The sequence below is a fragment of the Herpailurus yagouaroundi genome, unplaced genomic scaffold (assembly GCF_014898765.1).
Source record: "Herpailurus yagouaroundi ecotype Mexico unplaced genomic scaffold, PumYag 530, whole genome shotgun sequence".
Taxonomy (NCBI): domain Eukaryota; kingdom Metazoa; phylum Chordata; class Mammalia; order Carnivora; family Felidae; genus Herpailurus; species Herpailurus yagouaroundi.
In genome coordinates this window covers 405,084-421,504 of record NW_024412747.1, presented here as the reverse complement: position 1 = coordinate 421,504, position 16,421 = coordinate 405,084, and the positions used below count along the sequence as shown (strand labels likewise).

Genomic DNA, 16,421 nt, shown 5'->3' with positions numbered 1-16,421 from the left:
GGGTTGGCTTTTTTAGATGAACATATCTCTCTGTTGGAACAGAGTTCCTTACCTCTAGGGCATTTCACTACCAAACATAGGCCTTTGGGGTCATACTCTGAGCACTTGGCAGTGACCCAGGGACATGGCCCTTTACACAGACCTCACAGTACTCCAAAGTTGTGGTTTATCACCTTTTTTTTAACCCTCTCAAGATGGCCCTTGCTGTTCATTTTAATTAAGTATTGTTTGGTAAGAAATTATTATAGGAACCACGTAGTAACTGCACAGAACTTGTAGTTCTGTATGTGTGGTTTTGTTTCTCGAACGAGAATATTAGTAATGAGGAGGAAGAGGAATATGGTGAGGACTTACAATGAAAAAGGTACCTTTACCAAATAAACTGTACTGCTCAAAGTTCTTATTTAAATTTTAAAGCATTGTTATGAAGGAGATATGGTTATCCTGTTTCAGAGGGAGAAATCAAAGCTTAGAGGGTTAGACGTTGGTTAACATCACACAACTAGTCAGTGGCAAAGATGGGATTTGAATCCAGGCCTGTCTGATACCAACACTCTCTTCTTTTTTTTTTTTTTTTCAACGTTTATTTATTTTTGGGACAGAGAGAGACAGAGCATGAACGGGGGAGGGTCAGAGAGAGAGGGAGACACAGAATCGGAAACAGGCTCCAGGCTCTGAGCCATCAGCCCAGAGCCCGACGCGGGGCTCGAACTCACAGACCGCGAGATCGTGACCTGGCTGAAGTCGGACGCTTAACCGACTGCGCCACCCAGGCGCCCCAACACTCTCTTCTTAAGGAGAGTTACTGCTGAGACTTGCCTGTTTGTGCATGCGTGTGCATGTGTATATGCGTGTGCATGTGTGAGTGTGTGTATCAAATGCTTACTGAGTTTCCATTGGGTAAATATTTATTGAGCACCTGCAAAGCCAGACTCCCTGTACTGGTCACCCTGTACTGGTGGATACGGACATGATGAAGGCACAATCATTAACTGAACACAATTCACCATGGTTAACCATGTGTTGAGTGATCTGTGGGTGACCAGCTCTATGCTAATGCTTTAATTACATGCTCTCATTTAAAACTCACGGTAACCCTAAAAGTTAGGTAATATCCCATGCTATAGATGATGGAACTGAGGTTTAGGAGATTAAGTTAGGGCGTTATTCAAGTTCAAGGCTTGGACTTAGGTTGCCTGATTCCAAAGCCTGTGCATCTATTCTGTGCGTCTATTCACTTTGCTATTCTGTAAAGAAATTAGGAGAAACATTTTGATACTTTTCACTATATACAGTGCAGAGAAAATAAATTCTACAAATGGTTTGTAATATCTTTCTTTTTATCCTTTTTCATCTCTGCCATAATGTCACAATAATATAAAAGCATACATAGAAATGAATACATATAACTATCCAATATTTGTAGGACTTTTTAACCTAACCGCTTTGCAAGTAGATGTCACTTAAATAACTAAAATTTTGAATTTCTTGAGCGAGAGCAAAGTAAAGGTAGATTGTGTGCTGAGTGAAACCATTTGTGTGCTACAAACATAGGAAACTCTTGGGTAGTATAAATTATGCCAGCCTGCCAACCTTTATGACTTTTTCCTCTGTGCTCTAACTACCCTGAAAATGTCATACTAAAGAGGATTTAGACTGCACCATCAGCTTAGAGAATTAGCAGGCTTACTTTGCTAAAAACACTTATTTTTAATCAATATATTGTCTCATTCAAAAAAATGAACCATCTCTGTGTAAAATAAGGAGGTCCATAGTACTTACCTTTTTAGTGTTTGAGTTTTTTTTTTAAGTTTATTTATTTACTTTGAGAGACCGAGAGCGGGAGATGGGGCAGAGAGAGAGGGAGAAAGAGAATATCAAGCAGGCTCCACACTGTCAGTGCAGAGCCCGACACAGGTCTCGAACTCCGGCACCACAAGATCAAGACCTGAGCCAAAATCAAGAGTTATCGGTCACTCAACCGACTGAGCCACCCAGGCGCCCGAGTATTTGAGTTATTTTATCACAAACTCGGTTTTCTACCTGTAGAATCATTGTTCACTCAAGTGGAAAATCTCCCAGTTGAGAGCCCATGCACAGTGCGGCTTCGGTTACCAGCCACGTGCCCCTGGCTCTCAAACAATTTCTCTGGATGGCAAAGATGTTCTGGGCTCCAGAATGGTACATCCTACATTTTATTGCACATCACCCTTTGCATTCTGCAGGCATCTCAAACATACCACCTCTCAGACTAAACATGCTTTCCCCCTCCAGCCTCTGAAATTCATCTTCCCAATGCCGTCCAAGTCCGTGCCATCATGGTCTGTCACCTGAGTTACTGAAACAGCACTGTAGCCTGCCCCCTAAGTCATTCCCCTCTGGAATCTGTTCTTTACACAGCAACTAATGGGAACCTTTAAAATCACATGGATCTTCCTGACGGGTTCAAGCTGTGAATTCTCTCAGAAGTCTTGAGTGTCTTCCATTGGGATCAAGTCCTATGGCTTTTATTTGATTTGCAAGACACCTTCTGATACCTTACCTGGCAAGCTCTCCAGAGTCCCCATAAGCCACTCTTGTCTTTTCCTGCTACCTCTCGAGAGGCTTCTCTGGCATGAGAGCTCACTCACACCCACGCCTACACTCAAGCTGGCTCACTGGGCTGGCTAGCTTCTCCCCTGTCACCCTTTCAGTGAGCCTCTGCTCACTATGGACCATGTGACTTGCCCACACCACCACTCACCACACTTTAGTTCATAGTTCAGTGCCTGTTTTTCCTGGGCGAGTGAAATTCTATGAGGGCAGGTCTCATGTATGAATGAACCATATGGAAACCAGTATGTTAATACTATTTGTAGTATTTTATATTAAATATGCACAGGTATTTGTTTATAGCTTAATCATGAATGATTCATTGAGTTTATAAAACATGGAAGCAGTGGAATATATCATCAGTCTAAAAAATGCTTATATTTACTAAGTCTTACTGAATGCTAGGCATAAGAAAGAATGCATTTGTTCAAAAAGTATTTAGTAAATGCTCTGCTATGCCTCAGACTGTGCTAAATATAGCAGGTATAAGGCACAGTGTGTGTCTTCAAAGTTTTGGACAATGTAGTTCAGAAGATAGGACACAGACACAAAGAAATGGTAATGTAGGTCAATTTAGTATAGGGGTACTAAGTCTCAGTATCTATTTTTACTGGTTAATTACTTAGCCAAGAATTACTTTGAAAGTAATTTCACAATTTTTGGATTGTTCTTCTCTCCCTTTCTCCTCCCTTTCACCCCCTTTTCTGAGCAGTAACGTAAGATTTATTTAATTCCTCTCATTTGGCATCATGACAGTATAAAGTCATCAGTGTAATCACCATAAGAGGACTTTGTTTTAATTTTTATCACCCAGCACATTTTTATTGTCAGAATGGTTACTAATCGTTCATTTTTATTTACTCTAGCTAGGGAAGTTTTGCAAAAATCTTGTGACTATTTAGAAAAAAAAAATGTTTGGGGCGCCTGGGTGGCTCAGTCGGTTAAGCATCCAACTTCAGCTCAGGTCCTGATCTTGTGGTTCGTGAGTTCGAGCCCCGCGTCGGGCTCTGTGCTGATGGCTCAGAGCCTGGAGCCTGTTTCAGATTCTGTGTCTCCCTCTCTCTGACCCTCCCCCGTTCATGCTCTGTCTCTCTCTGTCTCAAAAATAAATAAACGTTAAAAAAAAATTTTTTTAAAGAAAAAAAAAATGTTTTAAATTATGGGTTCCCTCCTAGCCTGCTGCCCAGTGGACACACCATAGACTCAAACCTTATGACTCCATGAAGATGAAGAAGCCTTGGGTAGTAGACAAGATCTGCTTCTGCCCTTGCCAACTGGCCCCAGAGCCCTCCTTCCCCCTCCCAGACCATGCTCAGCACCAGAATGTCAAAGCCAAGCTGTGTTTCTCTCAGGTTTGATTGGAATAGCCATCTGGGTAGCTGATATGGAAGACACAAAAATACTGATGATTAGTGTCTATTTCAAATTCTTGGGCTCTTGGGGCGCCTGGGTGGCGCAGTCGGTTAAGCGTCCGACTTCAGCCAGGTCACGATCTCGCGGTCCGTGAGTTCGAGCCCCACATCGGGCTCTGGGCTGATGGCTCAGAGCCTGGAGCCTGTTTCCGATTCTGTGTCTCCCTCTCTCTCTGCTCCTCCCCCGTTCATGCTCTGTCTCTCTCTGTCCCAAAAATAAATAAAACGTTGAAAAAAAAATTAAAAAAAAAAATTCTTGGGCTCTTGAGATTTTTAAAAATAACCATTATTTTATAGTTTTGTTAAGCTTAATTGAAATATTTTAATAGTATGCTTCAGAGCCTCTAGAAGAAGAGAGAAGGTAAGGGTGAACATGAAATCGTCTAAAAAAATGCTATGATATACATCAAATCAGAAGCTGCTGAGAGGGGTAAAACCTTGTGTTGAGAAGAGAGTCAGGAAGATCTAGGTTTAGAGGATTCTTGTTCCTGTTCAGATTGAGCCCCAGAAAGTGTCACCTGTAGTGACACCTTCTGTCCTCAGTTCAAGGTGCATTCCTCATAATTCGTTCAAAATGCCAGTTGGAAAAACGTCTGTCGGTTGTGTGGGCATTGTGTTGACCAGCAATATGTAAGTTGTCTTCTCTGATAGTCTAGAAGCTCATTAAGACCTAGAATTCATATATCAGATACCAGTGTTATAATTCTAAGCTCAGATTATTTTGTGAACGTTTGCACTTGGTTCTGGTTAGAATAATTCAAATAGGCCCATGACTTACAGCCATAAGAGGCGATAGTTCTTCATGAAATCAACCCAATAAAAGTTGAAAAATGACCTACATGATTGGAGACACAGTGTACATATATAGATCTATGCATACTTTCAGTCATAAATTAACAGGAAAATGCCGAAAAACTTTGATACTAAAAGGATGATAAACTGGACATGTCATTTGAGTAAGAGTCACTGTGGCTCCTGTCTCATGATTATCCAAATGTGTTGTCTGGGAGAAAAAAAATAGGTGTTCAGGACCTTTGTGAGGGTCAACCGGCTGGTCAGGACTATAGGGTATTTTGTTTGGTGATAGGAGAAAGAGATTGGAAGCTGAGGTCAATAGGCAAAGATTTTGAGCAGCATATCTAACATTAGTAAAACAAAGACCAAGACAATTACAGGAAGATAAGATGTGATGTATTCATGGACTGGGACCTGGGCAGCCCTTAGCAGTTCGGAGGTATGTAGGAGAAACACCTTGCCTTTGGTCATGTTGTCATCAAAAGCACCCATGTCCGCCTTTCCCTAAGCAGCTATATTCAAGAGTAAACACTGAGCTCAATGGGTCCAGTGTAGCCTGCATCTAACGATCATAGTTGAAGGTGGCTATAAATGCTTGGCAAGCCGATCTTTCCTGATTTGCAGGCTGAATGTTATGAAAGCCAGTGGAGAGTTGTAGTTCAAGAAGTCCTTGTACTTTAAGAGACACAATATGAATTCTAAACGGCCACATCAAGATTAACTCGGTCTGTAAACTGGTCACCACTTCCTTTTAAATCTTGCACAGGATGCATGGAGAAAGGAAAAGGACTCAGTGTTCATGTGCCCTTGCTTCCACTCTAAAAAAAAAAAAAGGTTTTCCTTTATGATGTCAGTTTTATTTATTATTCCCAGTTTCGAGACGGGAATAGTTAAGCCCAGGGGCACAGTCTTGCTAGGGGAACTCAGCTAATCAATCGTGATGCAAATCTTGATCTGATGAAGCAGCGTTCCATCCACTTTCCACCCTCCATGCTCCATAGGAATCATTTCTATCTAAACTGCTGTGCCTCAGGAAGTAGACAGGCCCAGAGACCCTGGTGTCTGTGAATTGATGTGATAAGATGTTTAGATTGTTCATAAAACAGTATCTGAGGCCAAGCCGAGTCGGAACTGATGGAAAGTTATATAGTTTTTTTTGTTGCCATTTCTTAGTGGATTTCAGCCCTGGAATTACACCAAAGCCTATTAATATGTAACTGTGGTCCACACAGCCACAAGGTCTTTATGCAAAAACTGCCGAGGTGAACTCGGACTGCAGTCTATTTTTTGCAGCATGGAAGTTTCTCAAAGCAAATGTCAGGGCTTTGGATACTCATACGAATCAAAACACAGGCAGAAATAAAATTATAGTTACCTCTTAGAACCAAAATTCAAGGCCAGAAAATAATCCCCTTCCCATTCTTCAATGTCTCAGGGAGATTATTCTTAAATTTGCCATTAATTTATTTAGAAATTATTCAGGTGTTCTTTGAGAAACACTTCAACGCTTTTCATTATATATTTTGGGATGTTATAAAGCAGATATGCTTCATGCTTCCTTCTTATTTCTGTGTGAAGATTATAACTTTGGCACTCAAGGGAAAAAAAATGTGCTAGGAGGCTTCTTAAATTTTTGGAGTAAGTTAAAATCATTTTCTTGCACTTTCTGAGATACATAATGAGCTACAGCCAGTTCTACGATTGGTCCTGGAGGTTTGTGGTGCTGGTATATTGCCTCTTCTTTCTAGATTCTGTCTGGTAGACAGGAAGAGAAAAAGGAAGGTGAAAGCTTAAGTTTTATTTAGGGTGGATATTGGCATCTCCCAACACAGGTCTTTTTGGTGAAGTTGGATTTGAAAATATGACTAATGGAGAAATCTGGGGCTCCTACTAACTTCTGAGGGCTGTACCTTTCTGGGCTTGTAGAGAAAGCTTGGAGCATGTCCTCTCACCTGAACCAGGGGAGGATTGACCTCAGCTCTACCCACCACAGTCTGTCACAGGAAGACCAGAGTCAAGCCCCCGAGCCCGGTGTGACCCTCCAGGCCCTCCCTCTGGCAGGTGCGCCCTCAGCCTTACCCACAGGTGTCCAACGGAGCAGCCAGTTAGGTCCCGGTTGCTTCCTGCAAGGCTGTGACACTCGCCACAGACAGACATGGATCGGAGGTCAGTTCCCACTTGAGCGGAGAGCTCAGCCCTCCGTCCTGTAAATACCATGCACCAGAGCGATTAGCCTCTTACCAGTCGCTTTACTGTTGCTCTTTTCCTTTTGATGGAAAATATGGGGGAAAGCGAGATAGAAGGATCTCCTCCTCCTACTTCACCCCACCCCCAAACGCACACACCCCAGAAAGAACTTTGCTTCTCATCAAGAAATTCTATCATTTACAGGCCAGGTTGGGACATGAGGAAGCAGAGGGTGGCCTTGGAGTCAGTACCCTGGGGAATTTTAAGCCAGCTATGCAATTAAAATAGTGAGGTTGGCAGAACTGTTTAAATTACCTACAGACACTAGTCTTTATTTTATTTTTCTGTTTATATGCCTGTCTCTCTGCCCTACACTCCTCCCTTCCTCTCTCCATTTCTCTAACCCCTAAGCAGCAACAAAGTCATTTTTCCAGGGCTTAATTCAGGAATTATAGCCACAGTTACAAAAGCGTGTTCTGGCAAAGAGAAACATTTTCTGAGATTCATTTATAAAGAAACTTCTCTGGGGCTAAGCAACAAAAGAAGCTTCATATTGGCTTAAATTTGACATATCTGATCCACCAATATAGCTTTCTCACAGGTGCTAAGTATACTTTTAGTAGACCGGTAAAACAAACTTCTACATTCTGGTTTTATTTTTTCCATTTTTACTTAAGTACAGAGGTCTCTTGAAGTTTGGTTTTTGAACATTCTATTAGACCCGTAGACGAGCCACACATCTCTGCTCTCTTAATGCGAACCATGTGGCATATTTTTAATTCTATGTGAATACTGCATAAAAACTTTTGAATACATTATGCCATTTTCTAATTTTAAACAAACTTGATTTAAGCATGTATGCAGATTGGTTCATTTGCTAGTTAGAATACCATTCCTGCAGCTCCCAAGGAGTGGATGAGCCTGGGGACAATATTTATGAAACTGTAATCTAGAATATTGATCAGCCTTCACACTGTCTGGTTGAAACTGGTCTTTGGAGATGAAGGTCCTACGTCTGGAAGTGCTTATATACCAGATGGAGGTATTTTTATTATCCTTAACAGAGTGTTGTCTCTAGAATTCATAGACCTCCGATAGGTAGCATAGTGCATAGTATGAGAGAAGCTCAGTAAGCAATTATTGACTGAGTAAAGGATCATCTGTTCGATGTGTGGCTATAATCAGACCCCCCACTAGGAGTGTTCAATCGTGTCTTTTCATTTTCCATTTTCAGATATTCTATTGCAGGGCGTGAGTAGACAATCATCTTACTTTTGTGAACAAAGGATGATTTTGAAAATCAAAAGGAAAATAAAAGGAAAAAATCAAAAGAAAAATAAAAGGAAAAGCACTGGGATACTTAAAAAAATACATATATATATATATTTTTAGCTCTCTTGTGCTCGTCATGCTCTGCGACAGAGGAATCAGAAGGCCAGCAGTGTACAAGCTGGGGAAAATGCTTCTTATAACAGCATATTACAAAAAAAAAAAAAAAAAAAAAAAAACCGCAAACAAACAAAAAACATACAGGCTTTAGCTGTGTAGAGAAGTGGATTGCATATACCCACATGTATACGATAGTTCACAAGTGCCCGTACAACTTTGTAGAAAAGGAAGTGGGTTTATAAAGCCATCATAGACCTTCAGGTGTTACAAAAAAGCAAAACACTTACTTTATTGAGTTTTTGAAGCACCATTATAAGAGAACCAAACAGTGTATTAACTTACGAATAGTTAATGTACTGATTTCAATGAGGAACCAAATTTAGTATCTACTAACTCACTCAACTGAGTGAAAATAGCCTCCTACATTTGTAGACCTCTCTCTGCCAAAGATGATTCAAGGTACCAAATGCAAGCACCGTTCATGAAAAAAAAAATCATATATTAGTACATGAAAATTACATAAAACTATATATTTCTGACTTTGTCTCTGAAGTTCTATAGAAGTCCCTGTGAAGTCCATGACTTCAGAAGTAAGACCATTCATTTACAAGTGCCATAAAATACCTTAGTGATAAATATAAAATAATAGGGTCTTTGATTTTTATATGAAAACCACATTTTAGGCATCACTAAATTTTTTTAAATCTTCTATTATTTTATATTTCTCTCTGAGGCATGTTATAATATTTGTATGTAAATGGCCTTAGACCTAAATTCGTGGGTGTGATGGATCCACAAGACTCAACGTCACCTTCATAGATTATCTGGTCTGTCTGACTCGCTTCCTCAGGTCAAGCAGTGGCCTTGTCCCTAATATGTCAGTGGCCTTGTCAAGCTCAGTCAGAGATGCTGAATGTTTGTACATGAAATTACTGATTCCTTTTACCTCATACTTTGCCTTCAGTTCATTCAGTGATTTATTAAGTTGATCATTATTATTTTTTTTTTAATTTTTTTTTTCAAGTTTTATTTATTTTTGGGACAGAGAGAGACAGAGCATGAACGGGGGAGGGGCAGAGAGAGAAGGAGACACAGAATCGGAAACAGGCTCCAGGCTCTGAGCCATCAGCCCAGAGCCCGACGCGGGGCTCGAACTCACGGACCGCGAGATCGTGACCTGGCTGAAGTCGGACGCTTAACCGACTGCGCCACCCAGGCGCCCCTAAGTTGATCATTAAAAATCTAGGGGAGCCTGGGTGGCTCAGTTGGTTAAGCATCCGACCTCAGCTCAGGTCATAATTCCATGGTTCGTGAGTTTGAGCCCCGCATCAGGCTCTGTGCCGACAGCTCAGAGCCTGGAGCCTGCTTTGGATTCTTTGTCTCCCTCTCTCTCTGCCTCTCCCTTGCTCGTGCTCTCTCTTTCTCTCTCTCTGTCTCTCCCTCTCAAAAATAAATAAACATTAAAAAAAAAAAATCTTTCAAATGCCCATTATACATCTAGGGATTTCAAGACCAATACAATATCCCCAAGACCTCACAGTTGAGCATAAAAAGTAGACCAATGGGCAAAATGGGCAATACATCTTACCAGTATTATTACCTACATATAAAACAAGATACATTTGGGACACAAAGAAAGGGTGGCCAATTCTCCTTGAGGCAGGGATACAAGTTTACTTAAAGAACTATGTTTTAACCATTTTGCATAAGATGAAACTTTATAATAAAAAAAATGTCTTTAGGGGTGCCTAGGTGTCTCAGTGAGTTGAGTGTCCAACTCTTGGTCTCATCTCAGGTCATGACCTCACGGTTCTTGAGTTCAAGCCCCGTGTCAAGTTCTGTGCTAACAACATGGAGTCTTCTTGGGATTCTCTCTCCCCACCTCTCTTTCTGCTCCTCCCCTGCTCTGTCTTAAATAAACTTTAAAAAAATGTCTGGATAATTTCATTTTTTACAAAGCAGAGACCAAAAACTTTCCCTGTATCTATTCTGCCTCTCTGACCCTTCTTTTAAGAAATTCTTTATCTCTTACTAAAATTTTTCAGGATGCATTTTTAACTTGAAGTTCCTTAGTTTCTCCAGGGAAGATGGAAAACTGCTGATTGGTATCCCTTATTTAGCAATCTGAATTTTTGGCAGGCTGAATTTGAATTGCTGGATCAAAACCAAAAAGATTAAATATAACAGGAATAAACATAAAATCCTATATTTAAATTTAAAATGTTATCACAGATAAAAGACAGGAGAAGCACTGACTTAAATGAAAAGGTCTGAAGGTTTTAGCTGACCGCAAACTTCAGTATAAGCCCATTGTAAGATGTAGCTGCTGAAATCCCAACTCAACCTCTTGTCCACAGTTACTGTTAATGGAAACAGGCTTCATATCACAGTAAGTATTAAGCTCATTATCCCAGGCACTGGTCAGAGCACAGCTGGAAAATAATCCATTTGGTTCTGTGTGTCACATTTAAAATAACAGAAAACCTGAAAGCTCTGTATGGAGAAGACCTCCCCACATATATCTCTGGAGTAACCTTGGCCTCCATCTTGAATTTCAGTTTCAACCAACTGCCAAGCTTCTGAGTGTGTAGCATCTCATACTACCCAGTGATACATGGCCTGGTTTGTAACTGTAACAACTCTCCATTGTTCAGTCAGTTCTTCACTCCCAGCAATTTTCAGTCACTTCTCTAAAACTGAATCTCTCTTCCTTCCCTGTGACACACTCCTCTCCTTCTGAGGCATGCATCCATTTTAGACACCACTGCTCGAACATCCATCCAGATGGAAAATGTGGTGGTTGTTGTTTTAAAAACACTTTCCCCTGGGCCTCTGCTTTTCTGATATCCCCCGGTCCCCGAGACAGGCGGCTCACACACTTCACTGTCTTGCCCATAGTATTAATCATCCTGTCCTTTTGTCTCCAATAGATAGTTCACGGCAGAGGTGAAAGAATATGGTTATACCATCTTAGTGGGAGAAAACAGAGACTTATATTTACTACTTAAGATGTGTTCTTTCTTTTCATTTTAAAGTGCCGTAGCAACATTTACCATGCTAGTCTTTATTGAAACAAATAAATAGAAAGATTACTCTGAATGAATATTCTGGAGTTTTCATAACCTCTTAAGTAAATGTATGGACCGTCAGCTCTGAGTTCAGAATAAATAAACATTAAATTTTTTTTAATTAAACAAAAAGAAAAAGAAAATTTATTCTCAGAAAGCATCATTGCGGTGAAGAGGTTTTGGCCTTTTTCTCTCAAAAATATAGCTAATCTAGAAACATGCTCTTTATAATTATCTGAGCACAAAGTGATCTACCATGATTGATTGACCTTAAAACTAACATTTTATTCTTCATCCATAATATACCTGCCATTTTTTTTTTTTTCCTTACCAGAAATTGTCAAGTTTTTTGTTTTTGTTTGTGTTTGGATCTTCATTCTAATGCCTGAAGGCCTTGATTTCTCCTTTGGTCTCCAAAATCGGTTTGGGTGTCAAACAAAAGTGATAATTGGATTTGCTTGAGTTATTTCTTACTTTAGTCCATTCCTTTAAAAACATAATAAAGCTCATATATTTTATTTCATTTGCCTGAGATCAATTCTATGATCTGTTTAGTAGGTTGTTATAATTCAAGATTGAATTCATACTACCTAGGAAAACTGTGTTAACTTATGTTAGAAAGTATAACTATGTTAATATCAGTAGCTGCCCCAGCCTTTTCCCCTGTCCATTTTCAAAGACAAATGGCCAGGTTTTTATCTGTTCTCTTATTTCTGTTGATTTCTCTCCAAGAGTGTACTTATGGACCAACTTCTATGCAGAAGGTAACAATTTCAAACCTGTTGCCTCTTTGTAAACTCATCCAAGAGAATATACACCCTTCTTTATCAGGCTCAGAATTTTACCAGAAGCACAACCTGCAGTGACTTGAGGTTAAAGACGAAGAACACTATGACTAGGCCAGCAAGGTAGCATTTCTCCACCAGAAGATACAGTGTCAAACACTCAGGGAACTGCCAGGTTAAGCAAGCATCACTGAAAGGGAGACCTTCATCCAGGCCCAAGGAAAGCAGAAGTCATTAATGCATCTGATATATCACCGCAGTTGATTATAATCTCATTCAAAAGCAATAATCCTTAGCACCTATAATCCTTACTTACCGGCACTTGCCATTAAGTTGTAAATAAATCTTCAGAATTGTAATTAAACCCTGATGTTCAAATCCACTGATAAGCAAGTTCCTCATTTACTGCTCTATATAACCACTTTAATTGTGCTCTTAGGTATTTTCCATATTATTAATATGTTTCCCCCTTTTAAGCCATATTAACAGTCATCCAGGCACAGGATGTGTCAGAAAGTATTGTAAAACACGTTAAGTGGATCAGCTTTTTCTCCCTTTTCATGTCTAAATTATTTTTGCCAGGCACAAATTATTTCTGCATTCTGTGTTATAACTTGATATTATTAGCTTTAACATTTGGAAATCAGAGGTCACCTGGGTGGCTCAGTCAGTTGAGCGTCTGACTTCAGCTCAGGTCATGATCTCACAGTTTGTGAGTTCGAGCCCCCCATCGGGCTCACTGCTGTCAGCACAGACCCCGCTTCAGATCCTCTGCCCCCCTCTCTCTGCCCCTCCCCCCACTTGCACTCGCCCCCAAAATAAACAAATATTTAAAAAAGAAAAGAAAATATTTGGAAATCAGAAGCGAAGGGCTTTTCAATATGACTCATTTGATTTACAAGCACGGGAATAAAAAGTACATTTCTAAAACCAGACAAATTTGATAAGCACAGTTGTACTACTTGGGGAGTTTGTTGACTTTTGTTTAAGGAGACTAAAAGTGGTAGCAACAAAGCTTTTCCCCAAATGGTTGGATTTTCTATATTTGGTATGGATCGTGAGATGCATTGGCAAAGAACACATTTTGCAAGATGTTTGTGTTTATAAGAAGCAGTGTTTGTATCTATACGGGCACATCTCTGTTGTGAATATTAGCAGTGGTACTGTTGTACCTGTGAATTTACTGTTGCAAAATCAACTTGTCATTGGTGTCAAGGTTCACTTAAGTTCAACTCAGTGGTTCAGACTTTTAAGGTGTTTTGAGAATGTATAACTTCAGATACATTTGTGGCCGGTTCTCAGTTTGAGCACATCCTCACTGTTTCAATTTCAGTAGATAGAATTCCAGTAGCTTTTAAGAAAGACTTTTAAGAAAGGAAATAGTATTATTTTTTTAATTTTTTTAACGTTTATTTATTTTTGAGACAGAAAGAGACAGAGCATGAACGGGGGAGGGTCAGAGAGAGGGAGACACAGAATCTGAAACAGGCTCCAGGCTCTGAGCTGTCAGCACAGAGCCCAACGCGGGGCTTGAACTCACGGACCATGAGATCATGACCTGAGCCGAAGTCGGCCACCCAATTGACTGAGCCACCCAGGCGCCCCAGGAAATAGTATTATTTTGATAACTGAGAGAAGAGTATGTCTTCAGAAATATCTCCCATAGCTTAAGGTATTCAACTGGACCTCTACTATCTTAATCATTTATTTATATTTTTATAAGGCACAAAACCATTGGATTTATTTAAGTATTTGAAAACCATGTATTTCCAAGATGTTTTGTTCAATCAGAGCATCTCTTTCTTTTTCTCTTTCTTTCTTTCTTTCTTTCTTTCTTTCTTTCTTTCTTTCTTTCTCTCTCTCTCTCTTTTTCTTTCTTTCTTTCTTTCTTTCTTTCTTTCTTTCTTTCTTTCTTTCAGAGAGAGCAAGCATGAGTGGGGAGGGGTAGAGGGAGGGAGAGAAAATCTTAAGGAGCCTCCATGCCCAACGTGGAGCCTGATGCGGGGCTCCATTTCACAACCGTGAGACCACGACCTGAGCCAAAAATCAAGAGTCAGACACTTAATTGTCTGAGCCACCCAGTCGCCCCTGTTGTAGCATTTTCTAAACTTCCCTTTTTAATTCTCCAATGCTCTGAACATTGTAGGCTTTTGAAACTATGTTTAATGTTTATCCATTTGGGTGGCAGAGATTAGAATTTTCTTTAGACAAACAAATCTAAATCTATTTTAACCATTTTACTCTAAAATGGCCAAGTTAGTGCCAGGGTGTTTGAAAATTGAATTGTGTACCAGGGGAAATATGTTCTGATATAAACATCAATGCCAAAATTTACTACTATATTCTTCTACTTTCTATTTCCTTAATTTTAGAGTTGGTTTTTAGAATACTGAAAGTCTTTACAAGTAGTCCCATGATTTTGAATACTAAGTCATACCGGTCTGTTGTACTATATGTGACTCATGTTATGTTTAGGAAACAGAACGTTGCCTAAAACATTCAGTGCCTTTATACTAAGAATCAGTGTTAGTTCATGCTTCTTAGTTTTAATTAGAAAAAAAAAATCCTCCTTAAAGTATATTTCACCTGGCTGGATTTACAAAATTCAAAGTTTGAAGTTTTTTATGTGGGCTGTTTTTCCCATCTCTCGTTTCGCTAGACTGTGAGAAGTCACAGAGAAATAAAACAATGTTGAGATAATTCCTACCTTCTTCTTCATTCTTTAAATCCAGTAATTTTCCATCTCTGATTCTACATGAAAAGCGTTCGCAGTTCCTGGGACATTTCAGCTGTTGACACTTTAGGAACTTCCAACTCTGTGTAGGTGTTTTCAAGTAAATTTGAAACCTGGAGGTGGAAAAAAAGCCATATGTCCCTAAAAGTTTTATTTTATTTTTTTGAGTGAAAGAATTGTTGCCAATATGAGAGACAGTCAGCAGCTCGTACGTAAGGAAGGTCGCTAAGAGAACTGAAGTAGAATGTCTATTGTTTAAAAAATTCTGAGCAAAACTAACAAACTCAGAGAATACGATACATTAAAAAATAAAAAAAGCTACATACCAAACTATGCTGTTTCTTCTTCATGGATAAAAATTGTACTATCAAAGACAAGTGTATCCCCTGATAAATTTTAATTTCAGTTAAGAAGCTGATTGATCGTAAATCGGAAGATGGATCCAGCCCGAATCATCCCATTCTGAGAAGAATCCTTTCTTGCAACAGTGCACACGCTGCTGTTCCAGAATGTGAAGCAGCCTCTGAGGAAACGGATGTCATCTCTGTTGCTGATTTTTTAAAGAGATTAAAATTTAATGGATAAGAGGCCCCTAAATGGTTTTTCTTTGAGTGTCTGCACATATATACAGATACTTTGTGTGAGTGTAAGTGCTGCACAAGTGACCGGAATTTTTTTTAAAACAAGATTCAGGTCAGAGAAAGCCAAAGAGGCTTCATTTCACTCTGTGCTTCTCTAGGAGGGATTGAGGGGGAATCCAAGAGCATGAACCTTTTCACAAAGAAATGAGCTAGGTTCTGATTTTCCAGACAGCTCACGGTTTAAACGGAGTCGTCAAAACAAAACAATAAAATAAAATAAACACAACTGAGTAAATAAAATCAAACCCAGAGACTTTATGGATTAAAATTCAACTATAATTTGCTTCGGTTTATTTGGGGGGAGGGGGTGGAATATTCCTGTCTTTCATCATCCTGCCATCTTGTTATCATCATCAAAATGCATCCTGGGACATTTCCTATGAGTGGACACCCTGCCCCTCCGTGATTCCAGCGTTTTGATTTTTTGTGTGTGTTACAGAAAAATAATGGCACGTTCAGTTTCGTTTCACTGGCTTTATCAAGAGGGCGATGTATTTCAGAAAGCTAAAATGACATACGATAGAACTACCATCAGTAGCTGACCTGTAGCAGATCCTGATCTAGTGGGGTGTTGGTTTTTTTTTTTTTTTCATGACATGACTGAAGTTCCGTTTCTCATCACAATTTGTTTCTAGCTGATATCTTTTGATTTGTTCTTTTTCATGTCCTGTGAAAATCAAAGCAAGGGACTGTAGTGTTGACTTGTGTTTATTCACCCAACTGTCCCTCACCTCACTTCGAGCAAAGAGCCATTTACACTTTAGCATTTCCTTACGTCTCCTTCTGTTTGTGTTTTTTTTTTTTTTTTTTTTTTTTTT

The 16,421-nt window shown here is 39.6% G+C and overlaps 1 protein-coding gene and 1 long non-coding RNA gene across 2 annotated transcripts in view; one reads left to right on the top strand and one right to left on the bottom strand.

The window, feature by feature from the left end:
• Positions 1-16,421, top strand: part of CHRM3 (cholinergic receptor muscarinic 3) — a 525,424-nt gene that overhangs the window by 186,885 nt on the left and 322,118 nt on the right. The gene's annotated exons all lie outside the window — the stretch shown is intronic.
• Positions 4,391-15,263, bottom strand: LOC121023217 (uncharacterized). Its single transcript, XR_005787295.1, has 3 exons — positions 14,936-15,263; positions 6,879-7,003; positions 4,391-6,554 (listed from the first exon to the last, which is right to left on the bottom strand). It is a non-coding gene; the product is annotated as an uncharacterized LOC121023217 (long non-coding RNA).